General features: G+C 41.0%; 1 protein-coding gene across 1 annotated transcript in view; it reads left to right on the forward strand.

Moving 5' to 3' along the window:
* RARB (retinoic acid receptor beta) overlaps positions 1 to 25145 on the forward strand; it is a 429787-nt gene that overhangs the window by 81250 nt on the left and 323392 nt on the right. The window lies entirely within an intron of this gene.

The following is a 25145-nucleotide window of genomic DNA, read 5'->3' on the forward strand; positions in this document are numbered from 1 at the left end:
AATATAGAATGCACAGTTGTAATAAAAAATGAATGGAAGAGTATCAGGATACCCTTAAATGGCTGAAATGAAAGATTGTAAGCAATAGCTTATTAATTATTGTTCAAATTACTGTTCCATAAGATGAATCAATAGATTATTGAATAACATCTATCATTAAGAAGCAGTTAGATGTGGAGTGTAAAAGCAATGACTATGGAGACCCACTAGCAGAGTTCAAATCCCAATTTTTCTACTTTTTAACTACATAAACCTTGGACAAGTTACCTATCCTCATTAAACTTTGATATCTTCAATCTGTTATAAGATTTAATTCATTGAGTGGGTATGAAGACATATTCAATACATGAATACTATTTAGAAAAGTTCATAGAACATGAGTAATACCCAATTATTTTAGATAAAACAGTAGTGATCATGATAATTCATTTTTAAAACAGTAATAATTATAACAACACAACAGTTTGAATGGTTTTATGACTTTGTGATTATATTCTAACACATTTTTTAACAAAACATGAGTACATCATTAGGAAAACCCTGCTTAAATGTAAGACTTGAATAGAAATTTCTGCCACAGATTACAAATGGACAGTAAGCATGAAAAAATGCTGAACATCATTAATTCTTAGGGAAATGCAATCAAGGTCTAAATGAGATACCACTTCACACCCATTAAGATTACTATGATCAGAAAAAAACATATAACAAACAGGAAGACAAATATTATGAGGATGTAGAAATTTGGGACTCTTTGTATATGAATGAAGAGATGGCAAAAGAGTGCAACAATGATTAAAAATGCTGGATCAGCTCCTCAAAAACATAAAAAGTGCAATTATCATCTGAGCCAGAATTTCACTTCTGAGCATATACACAAAGAATTAAAATCAGGGACACCAACTAGTACTTGTACTTATAGAGAAAAGGTGAAAACTGAAAATATCCATCAACATATGAACAGATAAAGAAATATGGTATATTCTAACATAAAATATTTATTACTCATATTTAAAAATCAATGATATTCTGATATGTATTGCAGCATATATTTTTAGGAATGAACCTTAAAGACATTATACTAAGTAAAACACCTAGTGTCTAATAAATCAGACACTAAGGGATAAATATTGGGTGATTCTACTTATACCATGGTACCTTGGGATGGACTGGAATAGAATAGAATAGAATAGAATAGAATAGAATAGAATAGAATAGAATAGAATAGAATAGAATAGAATAGAATAGAATACAATGCAATACAATACAATACAATACATTTCAATAAAATAATCAAATTCATAGAGACAAAGCCAAACGGTAGTTGCCAGAGAAGGTGTGGGGAGGGAGGCAGTGTTGAAGAAAGATCAGTGGGAATGGGGTATCATTGTTAAGTGAGTGCAGACTTTGAATTTGGGACAGTGGGAATGTTTGGACATGGATACTTGTAATGTTTTACAGTAATATGACTTACCTAACATCACTTAACAATATACTTTTTAAAGTTAAAATATTATTTGGTACATATATTATACAAAAAATAACATTTTTAAGTGAATGTCATGTTTGAGGTACTGCATATGCATTTTCACAAATTCACAGCAGGATTGTTTTAAAGAATAATATGTGTAGAACTCATTGAGAATGGAATTGGCCTTGTTATCGCATGTTTATAATCCACACCTGGCTGATGCTTTCAGTTTTCCAGACATTGAAATATACATCAGCTTATGATGTTCTCACGGCACCCTTGAAGATAATATTGTTCCTAATCCTATTGTACAGATAAGGAAACTGGATCATTGAAAAATTAAGTGATGTAGACATCCCATGTTGCATTACTGTTAAATTTGACATTTGGACTTACAGCACAATTCCGCAGCGCCCACTCCCATGCTCTCTCTCCTTAATCATCCCACCTGTTGGCCAGATATTCTTTCATTCCAAAAATGAATCACCTAGTCCACCTTCAGCACATTGAAAATAGTGCTCATATTCCAGCTGGCAAAGAATCAGGGGTCCCTCAGAGTCTTGAGTTTACAACAGTGATGGGCAGTTGGCCAAAGATAGTACAACCCCAACTACGATGGAATATGACTTCAATTTATGAGCTTTCAGTTTATGTTAATATAAACAAAAAACATTTTCAAGTATTTAAGGATGAGTTAAAATATTAAGATAAATATACAGCAGATTTGCATTTTTATAAGCATGATATTTTATATAAAAATAGAGCTCACCAAAAATAGCTAATTGTTGGAATACCATCTTGGATAAGCATACCAATATCCCAAGAATCTCATCTCAAATTCAAGGCCAGAGAATGTCTGTTTTTTAAACTAAAAGAAGTGATCATAAATGTTTAGTCATATTTCTTGGCCAAGAGCCCCTGCATTAGGAGAATTTAGTGTTTTATGGGTTTCTGAGAGAATACGTTGATATTGGCATTAAAATAACTTGCTTTGAGAAGAGTTTCCATGGAAAGGTTGTCATTAGATGAAGAAATAGTTCCATCATTCCTGTAACAATTCTTTTAGGCTTTTGAAAGAAAGCCAATGAGATGCTTGCAGTTCCTAAAACTAATTTTCATCATATACTTGAATATATAAAGACAGGAGTTTTCTCATTCACTTCAGTAATTCTATTTATAAAGAATAATCAAATAACCAAAAATACTTAAAAAAATTGTTTCTCTGGCTTGCCATAAACCAATATCTGCTAAGATGTTTAGTTTTTTTTCACTGCTCAGTCTTTTTTTTATATGTATATATAAAATGTAGGAATACTGCTATTTATTCAGCCATTAATTAAACTGATTGAATTGGGCATGAACTCCACATTGTTTTTTTATTTTTTTATACAGAATGTTAATTTTATTTATTATTTTATTATAATTTCCCCCACCTTTTTTTTTTGATTCATTGTGAGATACAGTTATAAAGCTTTCATGTTTGAGCTTAGGTCATACAATCATCAAACACCCATCCCTTCACCAGTGCACATTTTCCACCACCAAAATCCCCAGTATTCTCCCACCCCCACCCCCATTCCAACCCTTACCCTGCCTGTGTGACAGACAATTTCCCCCATACTCTCTACTTTGGTTACATTTCGACACCAGTCTTACCACCACTCAAACCTGCCAGAAAGGCAATACTAGACGATTTGTTTTGTATCGCTTGTTATGGATAGAATATAGTGTCCAAAAAATTCTGTGCTGTTCTCTTCCGGTAGCTTTAGTTTATAGTTTCTGGGTCTTGGCCGTTGATGAGACTGCATGGCAAGGGGGCCACTCTATGGGTGTGACTGCCAAGCTACTGGAAACCTGGGGACCTGGGGGGAGGAGGCCCAGTCCCGATCCAAGCGGGCCTGGAGATCTCAGTCACAGGGTCTCGCCTGCCTCTGTGCTACAGGCCCTAACTACATCTTTTGATCTCTTTTGAGATTTGTGGGTCTCTGAAATAAGGCCAATAAGTGAGTTGATATAGCTGAGCTGGAGGTGGTTTGTGGGTGTGGCTCCCACATACCTAACTTTTGGCTGTTCAATTTTTTGGTAAACTTGGCCCCAAGTTGTTGGGGTCTGGCCAAAGGCAGAGTAGCAATTTTGGGGTATCTAGAAGTCTGAAGGCACCATCAGAATGTTGATACACTCAACCCACAGGCACAGGTTTACCTTCTAGAGGCACCATACCCCCTTCACTATTCAGTCTTACTGAGCAGGTTGACATGTCAAGAACAAATAGGCAGGAGCACAATATTTTTAAATATTTTTCTTTGTCATCACAAATTCTATGTTCCCTCTATCTTGCATCATATCTGAGATGCTCTTTTCATCTTCATGGTTAATGCTCCTGTATGACTTAAATTGAAATTTAAGCTTTTAATAATTGAAATGAGATTTAAAGTTCAGGTTTCTATCACGAGAGAGAGAGATCACAAGATCCCCGTTAATCATCAATTTCTCGAGCGGGCTCAGTAACCTCTCCATTCATCCTTTCCCTGAGATCTTAGAAGTCTCTCTCGGCTTGGTCCTCCCAATGATGTCGCACTGGAGGCTCTTTGAGGGTCAGGGGAATGGGATCCAGCTTGTTACTGGATTTAGCATATGAATACACCATGGGAAGCTTGCAAGGCTGTCCTATGTGGGCAGGAGGAAACTCTCAGAAGCTTGCCAGTTTCTCCCAGGGGGAGAAGTAGGCTACAAGATATCTTCTGGGAGCTCGCTTTTAAGTCTCTGGGTGCTGACCGTTGATGGAATTACACACACCTGGGTTCCTCTGCTGGTACCTTCATGCGTGAGGCCTGTCCGAACGTGTGGAGAGGGGCCTCGGGCATGGCTGTAGCTAGGTTCCGGTGGTCTTCGGCTGCCGTAAGCTCTGCTCGGGGTGGGGAGGGAAGATGGAGCCCATCCCCTCCGAGGAGCCCCAGGGAAGAGACTGTGATGATGTGAGGGCGATCTGGCTGTGACATCTGTCACCCCATTGATCGCCAGGGTTGATTCGGCTGATCTGGCTGGCTAGGTGGGTGTCCCCTTTCTCCCTCACTGCTCCATGTGCGTCCCTCCCGAAGCTGTGTGCTCGGTCGAAGAGGACGGCCTTCCCCGAATAGAGATGGATGGTCTTCGGTCGAGGGTATACGAGTAGCTGTGCTCCCCTGCTAGAACCTCCAAATAAGCTCTCAGGTTTCTATACTTGCAACATTTCAAAGCTATTCAGTACAACTGGTGAGCTTATACTTGACTGGGTGGAGCACATTCTCACCAATTATTTTATATTTTATTTTTATAAAGTTGTTCACAATAGTTCGTTACAAATAATGTTCAAATACCAATCACACCACCGTGCACCTTCCCACCACCATAAGAGGATAGTGTGTGATTATTGAGTTTCATCCTGGAACCAATTAATGCCTCATATGATATATTAAGATAATGCATGTTAAAACCGAACATATGTATCTACTTTTGGTACATCAGTGGGCTAGAGTATAAGAGTTCTCGAGCTCCAGGACATTCTGTGTTGCTCTCTTTCAGAAGCTTTATTTTATTGTCTCTGGATCTTGGCCACTGATGAAATTATATGGCGGTGGGGGCCATTTGTGGGTGTGACTGCCAACCTACTGGAAAACTGGGAGCTGTGGAGAGGAGGCCCAGCCCCATTCCAGGGGAGCTTGGAGATCTCAATCACTGGTCCCACATACCTGGTACATTTTCACCATTGCTGAAAGCTCTAGGGATTTTGTTGCAAGCCTTTTAGAGTCAATGTGCTTGTTGGAAAAATTTGTTCATCTTTGTTTATGTGCCATCCTGATGACATTTGGATAAGGTGTATCATGTGAGAACAAAGCCGATCAGAGCTGGCAGGTGAGCCCATGAGCTTTTTCTCTGGGCACCAATGAGGTGACATTGCAACTTACTAGGGTTTGTGTATCTAGCTAACAGAAGTCTTATGCTTTGTCTGCTTCAATATGATCTTGCTTGTTTACTCTCAACCTCCTCTATAACAAGCTCTCTAGGTAACCCTGAACGTGGCCATCATCTCAGGCAGGTGATGTCTTTCATTTGAAAGCTAGGTCTTTCTAGCTTTCTGAGATCACTCTGGTGTTCCCTTAGGCAGTTATTCTCAACCACACATTAAAAACTCACCAGGAAGGTCCAGAGCAATAGTACAGAGGGTAAGGCATTTGCTCTGCACATGGCCAACCCAAGTGCCATCCCTGGCATTCTATATGGTCCCCCACACACCGCCAGGACTAATTCCTGAAGGCAGAGCCAGGAGTAACCCCTGAACATTGCCAGATGTGGTCCAAATACAAACAAAACAAAATTACCTAGAGGACTTTTGGCCCTATGCCCAGAAGTTCTGAGTTCTGTTTTGTGAACAGTATTTCTCAGAATATGCACAAAATATTCTGGTCTGTAGCCAGGGTTAAGAACCACTTCCCTTAGACCTATGCCAAGCATGTGAAGTTATCTTATTCCAACACATATCAGCTTCTGGGTCAGCAATATCATCTAGAAGACCCAGATAGAAACTGAGAAACTCAGGTTTGATGTATGGTCTTCCTACAGACTAGTTGTAGCATTGGGTCATTTTTCATCTGTTCAAGGCCTCAATATTTTTTTCTATTTAATGAGACAGTATTGATTCTCATTCATACCTAAATTCTATCAATCGATTGATACCAGTTCCTACTCAATCTGGAAAATAGAACTCTTATGTTAAATTATAAAAATAAAATCTCATATATTGATATCTCAAATATTTCATATACATTTTGCATCCACTATAAGCAGATACTGTGCAGCCTCAATAGCTCTGATCTTACCCAAATAATTCCAACTGCCTGGGCATACTAAAAGGGCTGGAAACTGTGTTTAGAAGATTTTGATGGTGTTTGGTAGATCTCATGTTGTATTAAGTGTAGAATCATCTCTGATAAGTGCATATCTAACAAACTGACCTCAGTTATTATGCAGGATGAGATAATGTCCCTTTTTTATATCTCAAGTTTTTCATGTGTTCATTTTCTTTTCCAGAAGGTTTTATACTTCACCTCCAAAATCACCACCTTCTGGGCATTGAAGTGAAAGTTACATTTATATGAGATTCTAATCTGGCTAGACCTTGAGTTTCTTCACTCTTTCTCTTTGCCAAAGAAGCCCACTTCCTTAGAAACTGCCCAATATGTCTTCCAATGGGCCCATATCTCACGGTGCTGTTAGACGTGACATTTCCCTGTTCAGCCATCAGAGATAGTGATGGGATAGCACCTTTCAAGGTGACAGTGTGTGTGACAGCAGGCAGAGGGGAAAGTCTGCTCACTGGCAAAGATAAGGAATGTGATATCATTTGGTCTATATGTTTCATCACTGTAACTGCTTATGGTTTCAAATTGCCCATGAATCAAACTGTAAGTGCCTTAGAATAGGAAAGCAGTTGCTAGCCGGCACTTGACTTCACCATTGCAGATATTTCATTTTCTCACTGTCTGCTAGTCTCCTCTCTAACCCACCACCAAATGTCTGTGCAATGCCTGGGCACCTTGCATCTAGAAAGATCCTTTCTGAGCACATCCAAAATATGGCTACAGCCCTTGGCGTGATATTTAAGTCTCCGTGGACTGTCTTCCCTGAACCCTTTCTTATAAAAATCTAATGCCACACTGACAGGTGTGTGCACTTGCGGGCTCTCCAAGCAGCTCTGTCTCACCACCCATGTTCGGTGCTCTGGAACCGCTGTGTGTGGCTGTTGGTGAAGGGCAGGCGATGAAAGGAAGAAGGCCAAACTGGTTGCTCGACCAATTTATTTCACTCTCTCTTTCTGCTTCTCTCCCGGTTATGGATCTCTCTCTGGATCTTCTTCTGTCTCCCCTGTCTTCTTCTTCTGTATCTCCTGTCTTCTTCTTCTGTCTCCTCCCAGTGCCACCACTGTCTTAGTTTTTATAGCAAATTACATAGGGCAGTAGCACAAAGGTGGGTTTAACATTAGCAAATCAACAAAGAAGGGTAAGACCATTTCTTGAGGAGATTAACAAAATCTCATCTAAGGAAATCTCATCTAAGGAGATCCACTCAAGGGTGGGGTCCAAACAAGGGTGTGTCAGGGTGTGAGCTAGTAATCTGCTTAAATAGTTATAGTAAATTTACTTCTAATATTTCTAGCAATGACATTCTGTATGAGCATAGTAAGAGATATTACAGAGTTAAAGTTTGGTTCTTCCTGAGGACATCTCACTATACATTCCAGACCACAGTTTTCACGCCAGGTTAGTCTTCCTAACCCCAGCAGGGTCCTAGTCTCATCGTTACTTTTGGATCATGACAGCATTTGTCTATGACCATGCTCTCAATTTATAGTTGAGTATTGTGGAGCTTTGGCCTGGCCCATTTCGATGCCAGGGTAGCTCACAGCTTGCCCTGGGTCCATTCTGTCCCTCGTCGAGACCCTGCTTTTGGGGTGCTAGGAACTAAAGGCAACTGAGTTGAGAAAGCAGATGCCCAGGAGTAAATATTATTGGAGTCAATCAAATCCCAAGTTACAAAGCATATTATTAACTGTCTTCCTGTGTCCATATAGAAAGGCCATTGCTCTAAGGTAAACTAAGTTCCCTGCGGAAAGGCTAAAAGGACAAACCCTATGTTATCCTATACTTTCTGCCTGTCGTCTCTAGTTCTTCTCACCCTGAGTGATACAACTCTTGTTCTCCCATTCCCCACTCTGGAATGTTTCTCACACTGACCTTTGGTCAGGTTGTTTCATTGGTCAGGAAAACCCATCCTTTGAGCCACCTGTTTCATTTTATTTATTTGATTTTTTGTTTTGTTGGTGTTGGTTTGAGGGGCCAGTACACTCAACAATGCCCAGGAATAACTCCTGGTGGTGCTCAGGGAACCCTATGAGATGTCAAGGATCAGACTCAGCTTGGACGAGTGCAAGGCAAGCTCTCTTCCCACTATGGTATCACTCCACCTCCCCACTTGTGTAATTTTAAACCCACTTGTTGCATTTTTTTAAAAGCAAATGCAGGGAAATTTTTCTCAAATATTTATTTCAGCTAATCCAACACATTTGCAATATTATTTCAACATAACTAATATCACTGTCATCCCATTGCTCATCGATTTGCTCAAGCAGGCACCAGTAACATCTCCATTGTGAGACTTGTTGCTACTGTTTTTGGCATATCGAATATGCCAGAGATAGCTTGCCAGGCTCTGCCTTCTGTGCAAGATACTCTCAGTAGCTTGCCAGGCTCTCTGAGAGGGGCGGAGGAATCGAACCCAGGTCAGCCTCGTGCAAGGCAAATGCCCTATCCACTGTGCTATCACTTCAACCTGACATCATCATCACCATCATCATCATCATAATTCCATTGATCGTCGAATTTCTTGAGCGGTCTCAGTAACATCTCCATTCCTCCAAGCCCTGAGATTTTAGAAGCCTCTACTCATCCTTCCAACGATGCTGTACTGGAGGCTCTTTCAGGGTCAAGGGAATGAGACCCAGCTTGTTACTGGTTTTGACATATTAATACACCATGGGGACCTTGAGAGGCTCTCCCATGAGGGCAGGAAACTCCCAACAGTTTGCCAGGTTCTCCCAGAGGGAGAAGTAGGCTATAAGATATCACTTCTGGGAGCTTGCTTTTAAGTCCTGACATAACTAATATAAAACTCATTAAATACAGAAGTAGTCTTTTTTCCACACCAAGTCTTCAAACTCAGTCATTCGACATGTAGAACACGTTTCAGTTGAACTTGGCACATTTCTAGTGCACCAGGTGTGGACTGTGTAGTGCTGCCTCTTCCCACCCTTTTCATAGGCTTCTCCAGTACACCTTGTAAGACTCAGATCAGACATTTTGCTCTAGAGAATTATCTCAGATCCCTTTCCCACCACCCTTTTCCCCTCATTACTCAGTGGTTTTCATCTTTGGCTGCGTATTACAATCATCTGGAGAATTTCTTAAAACCTGAAGACCAGACCTCACTCCAGATCCATTTGAACAGACTCTTACTGAGACCCAGGTTTAGTTTGCTGGAAAGGGGGTGCTTTCATACCTCAAATAATTCTAGTATACAGCTGTGGTTGAGAACCTCTCTAAAGTGAATCATCACTCATCTACTTGCCCAATAAAGTATCTATTAGTTGGGTGTATTCTGGTTTTAAAAAAAAAGACTGAGAAGAAGACTGGAGGAAATGCATCCCAGGTAGAACAATTATTTCTGCCCTAAGAGAAAACAGAATGGGAAAAGGAGCAAAATGTCTGAGTCTGGTGGAAGAATGTCTGAGTCTGGTAGAAGGACTGCTCTTTTGTAGAAGGGAATCATGGTAGGGCTCTCTCTTTTCAAGGTTTCTGACATAGTGAGGAGAGTAGAATAAATTTCTTGAGGCTATCTGTCTGGAAATAGAGCTGGAGGCAGTTCCCATGAGTATTTTCTGTAAGGATGCAATGAAAAAAATCCCCAAATCCCAGTGTTTTGTAACCCTTTTTTTTTCTGCAGATCAGTTGGACTCTGTGGGGCCTTATAGGGGTTAGTGGGTATAACTGGCTTGACCCTGGATGCAGGTATTTTTTGGTTTTGCTCCTCTTGTCTCCTTGCTCTGAGATCTGCAGCTCTGACTCTACATCGTCTTCCTGAGTGGTGGCAGGATATGGTTTGAGTGTGGAGAGGAGGAAAAATATAAGGAATCTTAAAACCAGACTTGGGACTATAGTCTTCTATTCATTGTCCACTGTCCATTGACCAAAGCACATCAGTGACCAAGCTCAGCTGGAGTGGGTCAGAGAAGTAGCCTTCATCCTCAGTGACCATGCAGGACAAGGAGGGAAGATGTTAGCCAATTAACAACCCTGTTTACCATATCAATAAGATACACTGATAGAGCCTGAGAGATAGTACAGAGAATAAGGACATACATGCAGTTCAAACACTGGCACAGCCAGATGTGGCCCCTGAGCACAAACCAAGTGTGGCCCCTGAAAGCTGCCAGATGTGGCCCACTTTACCTAAAATGATAATTTGCTGGTGAAATTTTTCTTGGGGACTTTCAAATGCTGTTTTTTAAAATCAAGACTTAACACATCTCCACCCCAGGATCATGTGCTTTCAGTCCCACTTCACACACCTCTTTATACCCTCATGTTTTCCATGTAACACCATTAGGCATGCAAAGTCCCAGTTAACTCAGTTCTGGGTTTCTTAGAACTCAGTTTACTGCCAGGTACCCAGAAGCATTCCCTATACTGTCAGCTCCAGAAGGACCCTATGTCTGTCTTTTTGAATCACCTTCAAAATCAGCACCATTCAATATCTATATTCTATATGGCCCATAGCCTAGAAGCCCCATGAAGCTGCATGAAGCTGGTAAGAAGCCATTTTTCCTTCATGGCTGGATGTCCAATGCCAAATTCAGTACTGGCACACTAGCTCTTGTAAGTGTTTATTCAACTAAAAGAAATTAGTCTATAATGGGCAACAATGTTAGAGCCATCCACAGCATTTCTTAACAGAAAGATGAGACTCAGCGTATTTGAAGTCACTGTTGCTGTCACACTGTTGTCCTGTTGTTCATCGATTTGCTCAAGTGGGCACCAGTAATGTCTCCATTGTGAGACTTGTTGTTCCTGTTTTTGGCATATCGAATATGCCATGGGTAGCTTGCCAGGCTCTTCTGTGCAGGCGAGATACTCTTGGTAGCTTGCCAGGCTCTCCGAGAAGGGCGGAGGAATCGAACCCGGGTTGGCCTCATGCAAGGTGAACACCCTACTGCTGTGTGTGTTTTAGCTCCAGCCCAGAGTATTTAAAGTAGAGATTTTTATATAAAATATGGTTCATTTTCTCTTCTATCATATTAAATTAATTTATAAATGAATTTTGGATCATGGGGGTTATGTGAAGATTCAATAAGATAATTGATGTGAACACACGCTTCCAAAAAAAAAATGTTAAAGCCTTAATAGATTAGAGTGATAGCACAGCAAGTAGGGTGTTTGCCTTGCACACAGCTGACCCAGATTTGATTCCTCCATCCGTCTTGGAGAGCCTGGTAAGCTACCTAGAGTATCCTGTCTGCATGGCAGAGCCTGGCGTATTCGATATGCCAAAATACCCGTGGCATATTCAATATGCCAAAAACAGTAACAACAAGTCTCACAATGGAGACGTTACTGGTGCCCACTCGAGCAAATCAATGAACAACAGGACAACAGTGTGACAGTGCTACAGTGCTAAAGCCTTAAGAATCAAGTAGGTAATTTGTAGATATATCAAGACAGAGAAAAACCAAACTAAAGTCAAACATCATGGAAAGAATGTCATTAGATTCATTCTTATATCTCATTTGTTCTATCTTAGTAACTAGAGAACTAGCCAAGTACTTCCCAGACTTTTACATGCAACTTATCAGAGTTTTAGGATAAAGAGGTTTTCAGAAAATATTGCCTTCCTAGCTCAAAGAATAATTATAGAAATGATAGACTACATACAATATGGAAGGTCTGGGGGCAAACAAAGCCAGTTGAAAATCTATTTGCAGGTTCCTTAAGGAAGGCCAACCTCTTGGTAGGAAAATCCAGTTGCTGTGACAGGACAAATTTTGTCAGATCAATCTTCTTGCCTATGGCTGTTTGGAGGACTTTTAAATAAAGAGAACATGACTTAATACAGTTTATCTTGACTGTGTTTTGAATAATGAACAGTTCATAAATTGGAAACTAACGTAGATCCAGCACTGGTCATCCTTTCTGGTTGAGAAGAGGGGAAAAATGGAAAAAGAGAAGGAAGAGTGGCTAGATAAGTGAATATTTGATCTCTTAAAGAAATGCAAAGTAGATAAAACTGATCTCTTTGTAATTCCAATAATATTATTACCAAATAACTCTCTGGCATTTGCTAACTACTTATCAAAAACTTAAAACTGCCGGGCATATCTGGAGGTGTTGCTGGTAATGAAGAATTCCAGAAGGGTGTCAAATAATTGACAGGTTACATGGGTGGGCAGGGCAGAAACATTATGGTCACTTCATAGAACATCCCAGGGCATGAGATCCAGGGGCTTCTCAGTCACCCATAAGTCTTTCTAATCCATACACTCAGAGAGTCCCAGTGGGTCACTTGGAGGAGAAATGAAGAGGAAGGATATGCATGAAATGTATGGATCAAAACAATAAAACAGGGGCTGGAGCAATAGCAGAGTGGGTAGGGCATTTGCCTTGCATGCGGCCAACCCAAGTTCAATTCCCAGTCTCCCATATGGTCCCCTGAGTACTGCCAGGGGTACTTCCTGAGTGCAGAGCCAGGAGTAACTCCTGTGCATATCCGGGTGTAACCCAAAAAGCAAAAAAAAAATTTTTAAACCAATAAAAGGAATCCACCTCCAGGCTTTTCTCCAGGTCCACAAAAACAATGGTTCTCAAGATATTGAAGCAGGATTGGCTTCAGAATACTACAGTCTAGGGATCTACAGTAAAGTGAGAAAATAATGCTAATATGTGGATGGTGAATTTTTTCATGAAGTTGATTTATGCAGTGTAAAATATTGTGTACCTTCCCTACTTCTTTGTATTCTCTCCTGTCTTAAAATATTTATATTGAGATAATGGAAGGTAATTCATGGTTGGTTTGTTTTTGTAATGCCATTAATTAAAAAAAAATAGAAGTTTGCAATCCTCTGTGTGTCCTTTGCCTATTTGATTTAAATTTTACAGAAGTATAGCACATAATTGCCAGAGTAATTAATTTTTATAAAGTGAGCACCCAGATAATTAGAACCTAGATCCAAAAACATAATAAATATAGCAGCCTTACATCTCCAACAAGTACTCCAAGTCCCCCAAATAGTCATAGCCTTCCTCCAGATTTTACCACTCTCTGTGACAAGCTGCTTTTACACCTTATATAAATGAGATCTTTTCATATTTCCTCTTTTGTGTCTGCTTCCTTTCACTCACATGATGTTTGAGTGACTTATTTCTTTTGAGCGCTAGTTGTGATTGATTCTTTTATAATGGTACAAGCAAATTTGTTTCTTCATCCTGCATTTCTTCATGGACTTTTGGGATGTTCCAGCTTTGGAATGTCTATGAATATTGTAGCTACTAGCTATCTTGGACATGCAGGGGGGGGGTGGTGGTACACATTTGAGCATTTCTATCATATTCCCTAGAGCTTGGAAATGAAATTTATTTCAACCTCACAGGTTTCCTGGACAGGTGAAATGAAAGGACTTATGTGAAACTCTATAAATTTTAAGTGTGACATAAATATAAGCATTGCCTCTACCATTTTGCTGTACCTATTGAAAAGTCCAATATTTGTGCTAGGATATTCTCTTACCACTCATAGTTCTTCTAAACCCACATATTACAAAGGGTCTACAGTGGTAGCTTTCTAGTATAGGCCAAAAGTGCATAGATTCACCAATGTCTGCACAATAGCACTGTCAAGTATCTGTTGATATATAGATTTTATTTCTATTGCAAGTGAAACTCTATAAGTTATGACACTATTAAAGTAATATTGAGTAAGTCATAAAATAGGTAGAAACAAAGTAGAGTTTACTGAAGGAAAAGGAATAGGATATAGCAAAATATCAGCCTAACTACCAGGAAAATTGCACATTTATCAGAGTGTGTGAGAAACTATCCTTGTGAACATTTAATAAAGCATACTTAAGATAGTAACATACTAGTCAATTAGAAACATGAAAAAAGAGAACACAGTTGAGAGGCAAAATTTTTACAATGCTTCATGGTTTCCAAACTAACCACATGATACAGTTTTCTCTTCAGTGTCATCCCTTGGAATGTATTTTCTCCTCAGAGTCATCCCTAGGAATGGATTAGGTAACATACCTCTGTTACCTAAACCTAAAGCTCAGAAAGCGTGTGTCTTGTCCATGAGCACATTATGAAGTAGGAAAGAACTAATACTAACTTGGATCCACTGTCTTCCAACTTCCCTCACAGAACTACTATCCCTTGAATGTACTGTAAATGCCTTTAAAACAGAGAGTTCCTTATCCTATAATCTGTTTGTCTTCTGCACCTCTTTCTGCGAAGTGATGCTTTATATGCTTAGCATAACATGTGCTTCTGTATGAGCTGGTTGTGTTCTAGGTAAGTTGTTCCAGGTGTTCAGACCTGCTGGAGTATGTTGGATGGGGGCAGGGAGGTGGAGGGGAGGTATGAGGGGCAGTAACTAAGTTGTTTAGAAGTTCAGAATTGCTGAGGGTGGAGGTGTGGGAATAGGAGTTCAAGTGCAGAGAACAGCATTCTAAGAAAAATCTTTAAGAATTGTGCAAAGATGAAGTTGAGAGAACAATCTGGAAAAGACACATCACCTGTATCATCTGTCATCCTGTTGCTCATCGATTTGCTCGAGCGGGTGCCAGTAACGTCTCCATTTGTCTCTGATGAGTGCTAGTGTAGCCTAATGGTGTCTGCTCGCCCCAGGAACACGAAGAGCATTACTGTTGCTGTTTTTGGCATATCGAATACACCAGGGTAGCTTGTCAGGCTCTGCCATGTGGGCGGAATACTCTCAGTAGCTTGCCGGGCTCTCCGAGAGGGACAGAGGCTTTGGGGGCGGCCTCTAATTGCCCTTACAGGTGCTCCCAGTCTACCAAATGCAAGCTTTTGGTCAACTGGTATGTTGTAACGATCTGCAAGCTGACAAACACGCCACACACCTTGTGCATGGACGTGCTGTTCACGTGCAGAAAGTACTAGCCAGATCGGCACAGTCGATGCAAGGAGTTCAGCCCTGCACTTGCCTGTGTCTCTGGGCAGCACCTGCGGAAAAGACATATACTGCTGTGAATAGATAAAAAATAATTGAGTCTTTTTCCTGACAACTTGAGAGGAAGGTTGGAAGCAAAAGGGGAGCAATGGCAAGAAGACTAGAGTGGCTCTATCTATGGGCAGTAACTGGATATGTCCCAGAGAAAGCGTGGCCAGTAATAAATTTTGTGGTAAGTATGATTGAGCACAACTGATATACAATATTGTTAGGTATTTTCTATTTTGCTCTACATCATAATACCCTTTTGCACAGTTTTCTCCCAAACTCCACATTACTACTAAGCATCAGTGTGTGTGTGTGTGTGTATGTGTGTGTGTGTATGTGTGTGTGTATATGTGTGTGTATGTATGTGTGTATGTGATTGTTTACCTTCCCTATTGTTAGTACTTCAGAAAATTCAGGAAAAGGAGTGAAGTCAGGCTTCATTTTAATTCATTTTTATTTTTATTTTTATTTTGCTTTTTGGGTCGCACCTGGCGATGCACAGGGGTTACTCCTGGCTGTGCACTCAGGAACCACCCCTGGCAGTGCTCAGGGGACCATATGGGATGCTGGGATTCAAACCCGGGTCGGCCGCGTGCAAGGCAAACGCCCTACCCGCTGGGCTATCACTCCAGCTCCCAGTCTTCATTTTAAAGAAGAGAGAGATCAAGTGATCCCGGAGGCAAGACAGGAAGAGGTGGTTGAGAGATGGGTCAAATTAGAAGAGTTAGTGGAACTTATCTGTGTATAAGCTTCTGCAGGAGTGTTTAGAAATATTAGAAAATTCAGACTTTTTGTAGGACATGGACTATTGAGGGGTTGTATCCAGAAAGTGATTCTAGGAAGCTGGAAAACTTGAAGACGTATTACATTGATATTTATCAATTTGTTCAAATGAGGCTCCAGATATCTCAATCTGAAAATTGTATAGAGGATATTTTGAAGGGTTTTGCTATTTTATTGTACTTCCACGTGTATCCTTGCCATTACGCTTTATTTTTATTCTCTTGGAAAATGATTTGATTCAACATTCTTTACTTGCATGCTTGTCTGTTTGCCCGCTTGCTCACACGACAAATCAAGGACATGTGCAAAGATCCTTGTGATGTGGGATCTTTCTGTATGTTACCCGTTGCGGTGTGGTGGTTGGGGGTTGGGGGATGAGTGTATATGTGTGAGGGTGGGAATAAGCAGAGCCACAAAGAGAAGATCACTTACCAGTTTAAGGACAAAGTTGTTTACTCTTAAATATATTTTTTTCAGAGTCAGCAAAAGCTCGAGCCATAGTGCCTATGAAACTGCATTTGCATTTATAGTACAAATAAGAAAAATGAATTCTAGCTGGAGCATGTCCTTAAAGAGATTATAAATCCACTCTCTTGACTGGTGTGCAGGGTAGGACTTTGACTGTATACGAGGATGTGTGTTGCACTTGCAAGTTAAGGGAAGCAAGAAATTTGGGAAAGGAGCCAGGGAAACATTTTACCCTGGGAATAATTCAGTCCCAGGGAGCCCTCCCATATATTGAAAAGTGCTTATGCCTTACTAACTTTTGTAGACATTTATTTCTCAATGAAGTTTGGCTTATGGTGGGTTAATAATTAGATACTCTTTGTGTATAGTTCAAGTGAAGGCCACTAGCTATGACTTCACTTTGGCTGGGGTTTCCCTGTAATCCATTTAGCAAATTAAAGAGATTACTTTGATTGGTGCCATTATCTCCTATTCTCTTGCGGGTGAACCACTTAACCTGTGCTTAATTGAAAGAGATAGAGAGGGTACAGTAACAAATACAATCCGAAGGAAGGGGCAATAGGATCTGTAGGCCAAACAAATGATCGGCACTGGGCTAACAATAGCAGATTAGAGGTGAGATCAATTAATTAGAAGCTATTGTAGGCGTTGGGTGGTTGCCAAGGTTTCTAATAGCCTAAGTCATCATGCCGGCTCTGTTTAGGAGGATTTTAATGACTGGGAGTTGATGTGGTTATTTCAATAATTACTTACTTTTATAATTACTTCATTAGAATACTAAATGTATTACTTCAATGAGAAAGATCTTTATCCCCCCACACACACATCCAGCCATACTGAGGGCCACGTCCTCCCACAGAGATGTCTCCTATTTGGGAAGAGACATTGATTTGGAAATAGCTTTGTTCGTTAATAATTATATAGCAAGTGCTTGCTCTGTAAGATTCCCCCAAGCTCCGTGCCTAGAGGACATCATTCTAGTTGGTTCTAGCAGAAAGGGATTTAATACAGAGAAGTTAGGTACCCTTCTGCCCTTCTGTTCCCTGTTCATCTCTTCCTACCTTTGGTCTTCAGCCACGCCAGGCTACTTCCTGTTCTAAGGAAGAAAGAGAACTGGAAGATCTCACTCTCCACTGAGGGGATCTTTACACTATCTATTCAATCTATCTAGAATATTCTTCTATGCAGAACACATAGCCAATTGCCCCTTCCATTCAAATTTTCCCAGATCTTACCTTTTCATCAAAGATTCCTTCAGTGGCTGGATTTGAATTTTCAGCTTGTTCTCACTTCCAACATTTTTCTATTTTTTTCTTTTTCTTTTGTTTTTCACATAAATTCTTGCCCACCCCTCACCCACCATTTTGTTTAAACACTGTGGTTTTCAAAGTTGTTCATGACAATTTCTTACAAGCATTCAATATGCCAACATCAATCTCACCATCACTGTCACCTTCCCTCCACCATTGTCTCTATTTACCTAACCATCTCTCAAGCCTACCCCTGAAGCAGGCCCACAATAATTTATCATGTATTCCTCATTACCACTAAATGGCTAATGGAATAAGAAAAAAAAATTCAGTAAAAGAAAATTTGTGGAAATTTTTATATCTCACCATTAAGTACTTGTCTGAGGGTTTACCAAGCTTTTGTTGCAAGTTAAGCCTTCTGTGATGATGTTTTTGCTAGTCGAGGGTAGTTAACTTCTATGTTAAATTACCACCCAATCTGGTGTGTTGTAGAGTTTGGAGATGACTGCAGCCACAAACTCCAGACTATCCAGAATATTTAACCGGGCAATCTGGTCAGAGGCATGGAGGCTGCTCTTGGGGTATGAGTGTGGCTGCCAGGGTTTTGATAGCGTGGCCTATCCCTTCCCAAGATCACTTGGATTGGGTACCCAAAAACTTTTATGGCTAGTTTACCTGTTTTGGAATTTATTTATAAGTCTTTGGAACAAGGCCAGGAAATGAGTTGACATGGGCTGTGGGTGTGGCACCAGGGCTTCCCTTCCAGAAGTACAGGTTGGTGGGGCAAGATCACCCATCCCGATTCCAAGAAGGCCCAGAGATTTCAGCCAAGAAACCTGTGTACATGAAACTTTTAGCAGGTCTTCCAACATTTCTGACTTCCCATATCCTGGAGTTTCTTCCTTTCTAGCACTTAGTAATTTCGGGGGCTGGAGCTATAGCACAGCAGGTAGAGCATTTGCCGTATATGCACCTGACTCAGGTTCAATTCCTCCACCCCTCTCGGAGAACCCGGCCAACCCGGGTTCAATTCCTTTATCTCTCTCGAAAAGCCCAGCAAGCTACCGAGAGTATCTCGCCCTCACTGCAGAGCCTGGCAAGCTACCCGTGGCGTGTTCGATATGCCAAAAACAGTAACAACAAGTCTCACAATGGAGACGTTACTGGTGCCTGCTCGAGCAAATCGATGAGCAACGGGATGACAGTGACAGTGACTTAATTAATATTTCTTCCTCTCTGTATAAAAGAATGTGAGTCTACCCAGGGGAGTCTCTATTTACTGTTAACTGATGAGTCCCTAGCTGAGTGTCTGAAATAAAGCTGGGACTTGTGCATTGACTGTATGAACCAGGAGCCTATGGGAAGTACTGGTAGAGAGGAAGTCAGGGTGTTGACACCACTAACCTGAGAGTTCATGGTCACTCACACCACCCTTGCTTCAGAAATTCACTGTGAGGTTTCTTATGTACAGCCACCGCCCGTCATGTCTGGATGCGCTACCCACTGTGCTATCTCTGAGCCACCCCATCATGTTTGGGGGGCACTTCTTCACCAGTTTTCTCTGCCCCAGAAGAATGGCTTTCATTTCCGTTCTCTCGCCAATGGACCCTTCTGAGACATTTCCTTCATTTCAGAGCTCACTCAGGTACTTACCCACACTATGTCAAAGATTTTTAGAGCAGAATTACCACCAACAACAACACAAGCTTATTAGATAAATCTAAAGTGAAAACGGCAATCCAAATAAAAGTAAAAGCAGAAGCTAAAGAGCAGTGAGGCCCCTGGAGAAATTAGCCTTCTGAAATTCAAGGGCTGGGCTATTATTAGGTTTTCATAACTAAAGGGTAGAATGTTCTGTTTTGAAGCAGGGTTTTTAGGAATTCTTCCTCTTCTTGGGTAGACAAGTTTCAGAATTGGATATCTGCCTCCTACCTCTGGGGTGATAGATATATCATTTCACGTTATGATGAGATTAGAATGAAAGACAGTCTAGGGGCTTCCTGTGGAAGAAGCTGGCTTCAGCAGATTGTGTACCTTCTCCCCCTAGCTTTTCCCCCTGGGCAGAAGGTTCCAGTATGTGCCAGGTTGGTGGGGGAGGGGAAAGCGGGGATGGGAGGTGGGGGGATGGATGTTCACTTCCTTGTTCTGCCTCACTTCTACCTTCCAAATTTCAAGGAAGATAATCTGGCAAAGGTGCAATTTGTATTTCAAACATCTCCAAATAGAGGAAGGGTAATGGAGATTGGAGAAGCACGGGACCTTCTGGGAAGGTGAACTACTACTGCACCCCTTCAGGTAGGGAAACCGAGGCTGAGGATCATATTTTGGCTTTAGGTGTCACAGTATATACCTAAGCTGACCTGATCCCACAAGAGTTTTTCATCCTGAACCCTGATGTTCATCCTTAACACCACTTCTGTTGACTGCTAAGGACTGGACAAAATCAAGACTTTAAGGGAAGGCTTTGCCCTCTGCTGGAATCAAGGCAGTCACCCCTGTCTTGCTGGTGTTGACCAGACCAGAAAACAGAGCTGGCCTTGTGAAAATCAATCAAAACCCTGAGACTAGCAACTCAAAGCCTGTGTCTTTTCCACATTATGTTTTTTCGCTATTATAACCAGTTCACTCCGCTTTGGTTGGAGAACATTAAATGACTTCCCTTTCTATTTGGGGCCTGACCCCAAATGGAAATTCCTTGGTTCTTTTGAATCTCAACACCGGTGTCACATCAATCTGACAGGAGGCCACATAATTGCTGAAATTAAAGTGTAATACCTGACACCTTGGAGGTGGCTTGCTGGAGTCCGTGAATATTTATTTAATGGAAATGGAGTAAGTATGACCTTGCTGGGTCAGATGGACGTTTTCTCTCTCTGACACACCTTGTGAAGAAATGCAGAAAGTTTAAGCTTTGGATCAATAAGGTCATCTACTGTGTGACTGCTGTACCAACCAGAATTGCTCCATTATTAACAACAACCACAGGAATTTCTAAGGGACCAATTTGTGAATGGTGCTGGGTTCAGGCCCAGATGCACAAGATTAGGGAGTAGTTACTAAGTCAACCTTTGAACATTTGTGTGAGTATGGCAACCAGTCTTCTCAAATGATTCCTACTGTTTCTAGTTATATTCCTTGGTATAATGCCCTCTCTTGTGGGGAATATACCTAGTGATTGTCTTTTAAGAGCATATGACAAAAGTGTTGGAATTTCACTTCCAAAATTAGCTCTTCTAGGACTATGACTTTAGTCTTCATGGCAATCTCTCTCCCTTCCTCTTTGATCATCATGTTTCATTTGACAGAAGTGGCTGCCATTTTGGAAGGCTTAGGTCACCATACTGAAGGGAGCCTTCAGCCAGTGTCCATGGAGCACCGAAGGTACTCAATCTAAGACTGATTGCACAGGGATATATATCCCGCAAAGATGTACATTAACCTGAAATAAAAACCCTTCCTTCGTTGAACTTAAGATGACTCTAGCCCAGTCAACCCCCTGATTATAGCTAATAAAAGACCCTAAGGTAAAGCTAAGTCACATTCAGATTCCTGACAAAAGAAACTGAAGTTATAAATGTTGTGGTTTTTCTTTTTATTTTATTAATTGAGTCACTGTGAGAACAGTTACAGGGCTTTCAGGATCAAGTCTCAGTCATACATGATCAAACACCCATCCCTTCACCAGTGCACATGTTCCACCACCAAGAACCCCAGCGTACCCCCTCTCCAACTCCCACTCTGCCTGTGTGGCAGATAATTTCCACTTTACTCTCTCCTTACTTTGATTACATTCAATTTTTGACAGAAAATTCACTATCATTATTTGGAGTTTTCATTCCAACAGTCAGACCTGTCAGAATGGCACCATTAGATCGTATGTTTTCTATTGTTGATAACAAAGAGCATATGATGTTGCACGGTTGCAAAAGCAGCCCCCCAGTTTTGGGATTCTGGTATTAAGTCCAGAGGTATTTCTGCCAGCAGCCACTGCATTCTGAGATTGGTTTGTGTACCTGTGGGATCATGGCTGTTCAGGAGCAGAGGAGCTGTTCATGGGCAGACGCTCGGGGTCTCATTTGGGCAGGAAGCAGGGCCGGTTCTGCTTCCCCCATTGTGAGATTTTCCCCTTGTGTCCCATCACTGCAAGCTCCTACCTCTCTGTACAATTGGCTCTGAACAGTGGCGGTTGCCATGCTGCCGCAAAGGGGAAAAGGCCGAGGGGCAAAACCCCTTTCCCTCCCGGGGCTGTACGGGGCCGTAGCTTAGTTCACAGTCCAGTAGTATATCTGTCAGCAGCTGCTGTGTTCCGAGAATAGTTTTATGCCTCTGGGATAATGGCCGCTAAGGGGTGGCGGAGCCGTTCCTGAGTTGTTTTTTTTTTTGTTTTTTGTTTTTTTTGGTATATCAGGAAAGGCTTATGAGGCCGCATGGTTTGGAGAGATATCCTAGTCCCACATACTGGAGGGTGTGACTTCCAGCGGCAGGGCAGGCTGGAAGCTGGGCTGGTGCCTCCCCGTTCCAGTGCCCCCACGCATTTTGGAGAGATTGTCCCAGTCCCACATACCGGAGCAATGTTAGTAGAAGCTCAATGTCGCCGGGACTCCATCTGGAGAAGGCGGGTTGGCTGCATCTTCTCCGTCATAAATGTTGTTTTAAACCAGTAATTTCAGTAATTTTGGGAGGTGGGGTGTTGTTTGGCTGTGCTCAGATCTTATTCTTGGCTCTGTGATAAGAGATCACTCCTGGCATGCTTAGGGGACCCTATAGGGGACCCAGGTATTAGATCCAGTGTGGCTGCATACAAGGCAAACACCCTATCCATTGTAAAATCACTCTGGTATCACCGCTAGTAATTATTTTAGGCAGACATAGACAATATCATGAGAGAGGCAATAATTCTAAAGTAAGAGTACTGAAAGCTCAAAGGAAATTGACCCATCTCAGAATAGGGTTAGGGAAATCATGGGATCACAATAGATGTGGTAAGTACTAAGTAATGAGTTAATCATAATGAAGAATGAGTTTAAAAAAATGAATTGGTAAAAAAGGAACATTGTATTCAAAGAGAATCCCAGTAACAAAGTACAAGTGAAGGCCTGATTTTCATTGTTAATATGTTTTGACGTACTCAGGAGAGAGTGAGAGAAATACGTAGCTGTGTTATAGCTATTTTTACAGCTGTGGTACAGCTACAGTATTTATATAAAACGTGAGAGAGACAGAGAGACAGAGAGAGACAAAGAGTGGTCACATAAAGAGAGCACCAAGTAGTGACATTGTCACATTTGCTCTTTGAAAAGTTTATCCTGGCTATAGTATTGAAAACCAATTGAAAGGGAACATGGGTTGATCCAGGAGGTTAATTAACAAATGCTCTTACAATAATCTAGTTGAGAAAATGTTGTGTTATATTGGAATGGTGGGTAAAGGCAAAAGACAGGTGAAAATTTTAAGATATTTGTCAAGTGAAGTGGCCAGACTGCATGATGAATTGGAGGCGATGCAGAAGAGATAAAATGACTATCTCCATTTTACAGATTCTGTATTGAGGTTTAGGGTGGCTGACAACTTTCCCAAAGAATAAAGAACCACTATTGTAGTTGCATTTTAGTGCCATTTTAGATAATTAAGCATCGGACTGAGCATTCCCTTTCTTCTTTCTTCACCCTTATAATCACCAGTACACACAAAGTTAGACACACATGTTCATACATATGTGCTCAGTGGCATGGGTGTGTGCTCATACACATGCATATAGATAGGAGAGCCCATACACAAAACTAAAAAATATTTTTAATTCCACTTTTCTGTCCTCCATACTTTGACTCCTTTGCCCCAATTAGTAGTCTTTTACTACCCAGCTCCATTTAGTCAGTTGCTAATTCTTGGTCCTTCTCTTATAATCTCTCTTAAATATATTCTCTTCTCTTTCTACTGCTGCTCTGCTAGTTCTAAGATGCAACCTTCTACATTCTCTTCCTCTCCAGCCTCTTTCTCATCCAGTATGTCCTATATGACTTTTCTGGGTTGATTTTCTACACCTCTTTCATCATCTCTCATGCTGTTCAAATCTTCAGTTGCCTTAGCTTACCTTAAAGTTCCACCTTCTAACTCAGTATCTTAGTCAAGCATATCTCAATCAGGAGACAAAGGGTACCCTGGGGAGTCCTAGGATATTTAAGGGAACCACAACAAAAATCACACAGTGGGGACCCCTGCTTAATACTAGGAGATAATCAATAGGGGATTATAAGGGAGCCATGGATGGGAAAATTTGATAGAAAGTGCTCTCGAATCAGGTCCCTCATTATTTTTCTCTGTTTCTTAGTTGCCCCAAAGTGGTTGAATCTTAAGTGAATGCAACTGTACTATTTATCTTTTGGCACTTTGATTTCAATAAACCTTTGCTTTTGCTTATATAGATATATTTTAAAAGAAACTATGTATGCCCATGTGTATGTGGACATGTGTATATATAAATATATATGTGTGTGTCACAGCCACAAATGAAAAAATCCCTGTCACCTATGATATTCTTATGCAGGGGAGGTTAGAAATTTAGTAAAGACACTGTAACTTCCAGACTGTTAGTTCTGTTAGAAGCCAGGAAAGGGGTTGTTTGTTTCTCCCTGTGTGGTGGCTGAGTGTTATCATTCATTTTTGCCCTTTATACATACAAATTCACATGCTATCAGTGAAGCAGATCTCACATCTTAGGGAAAATTGCACTGTAGAAATGCGCACCATCTTGATCAAAGTGATAACCCAGTGTTCCCTTATACAAATTCTGGCATTCTCTTTCCAGCAGACACTAAATGTTTCTTCTTTCTCCAACCAAATGTCATTTCTGACATGGTTTTATTTTTCCCAAATACTCAGTATTCCAAACCACATTTATTCCTATGTTTCACTTATTTAAAAGAGAGAGAGAGAGAGAGAGAAGGAGGAGGAAGAGGAAAGTGGAGAAGGAGAAGGAGGAGGAGGGAGAGGAAGAAGAGAAGGAGGAGGAGAAAGTGGAGAAGAGGAGAAGGCATGGGAGGAGAAGAAGGAGGAGGAGGAAGAGGAGGAGGAGGAGGAGGAGAAAGAAGAAAGAAGAAGAAGAAGAAGAAGAAGAAGAAGAAGAAGAAGAAGAAGAAGAAGAAGAAGAAGAAGAAGAAGAAGAAGAAGAAGAAGAAGAAGAAGAAGAAGAAGAAGAAGAAGAAGAAGAAGAAGAAGAAGAAGAAGAAGAAGAAGAAGAAGAAGAAGAAGAAGAAGAAGAAGAAGAAGAAGAAGAAGAAGAAGAAGAAGAAGAAGAAGAAGAAGAAGAAGAAGAAGAAAAGAAGGAGAAGAACAACAACAACCACAACAACTTT

Source organism: Sorex araneus, chromosome 4, assembly GCF_027595985.1.
Source record: "Sorex araneus isolate mSorAra2 chromosome 4, mSorAra2.pri, whole genome shotgun sequence".
In the NCBI taxonomy this organism is placed as follows: Eukaryota; Metazoa; Chordata; class Mammalia; order Eulipotyphla; family Soricidae; genus Sorex; species Sorex araneus.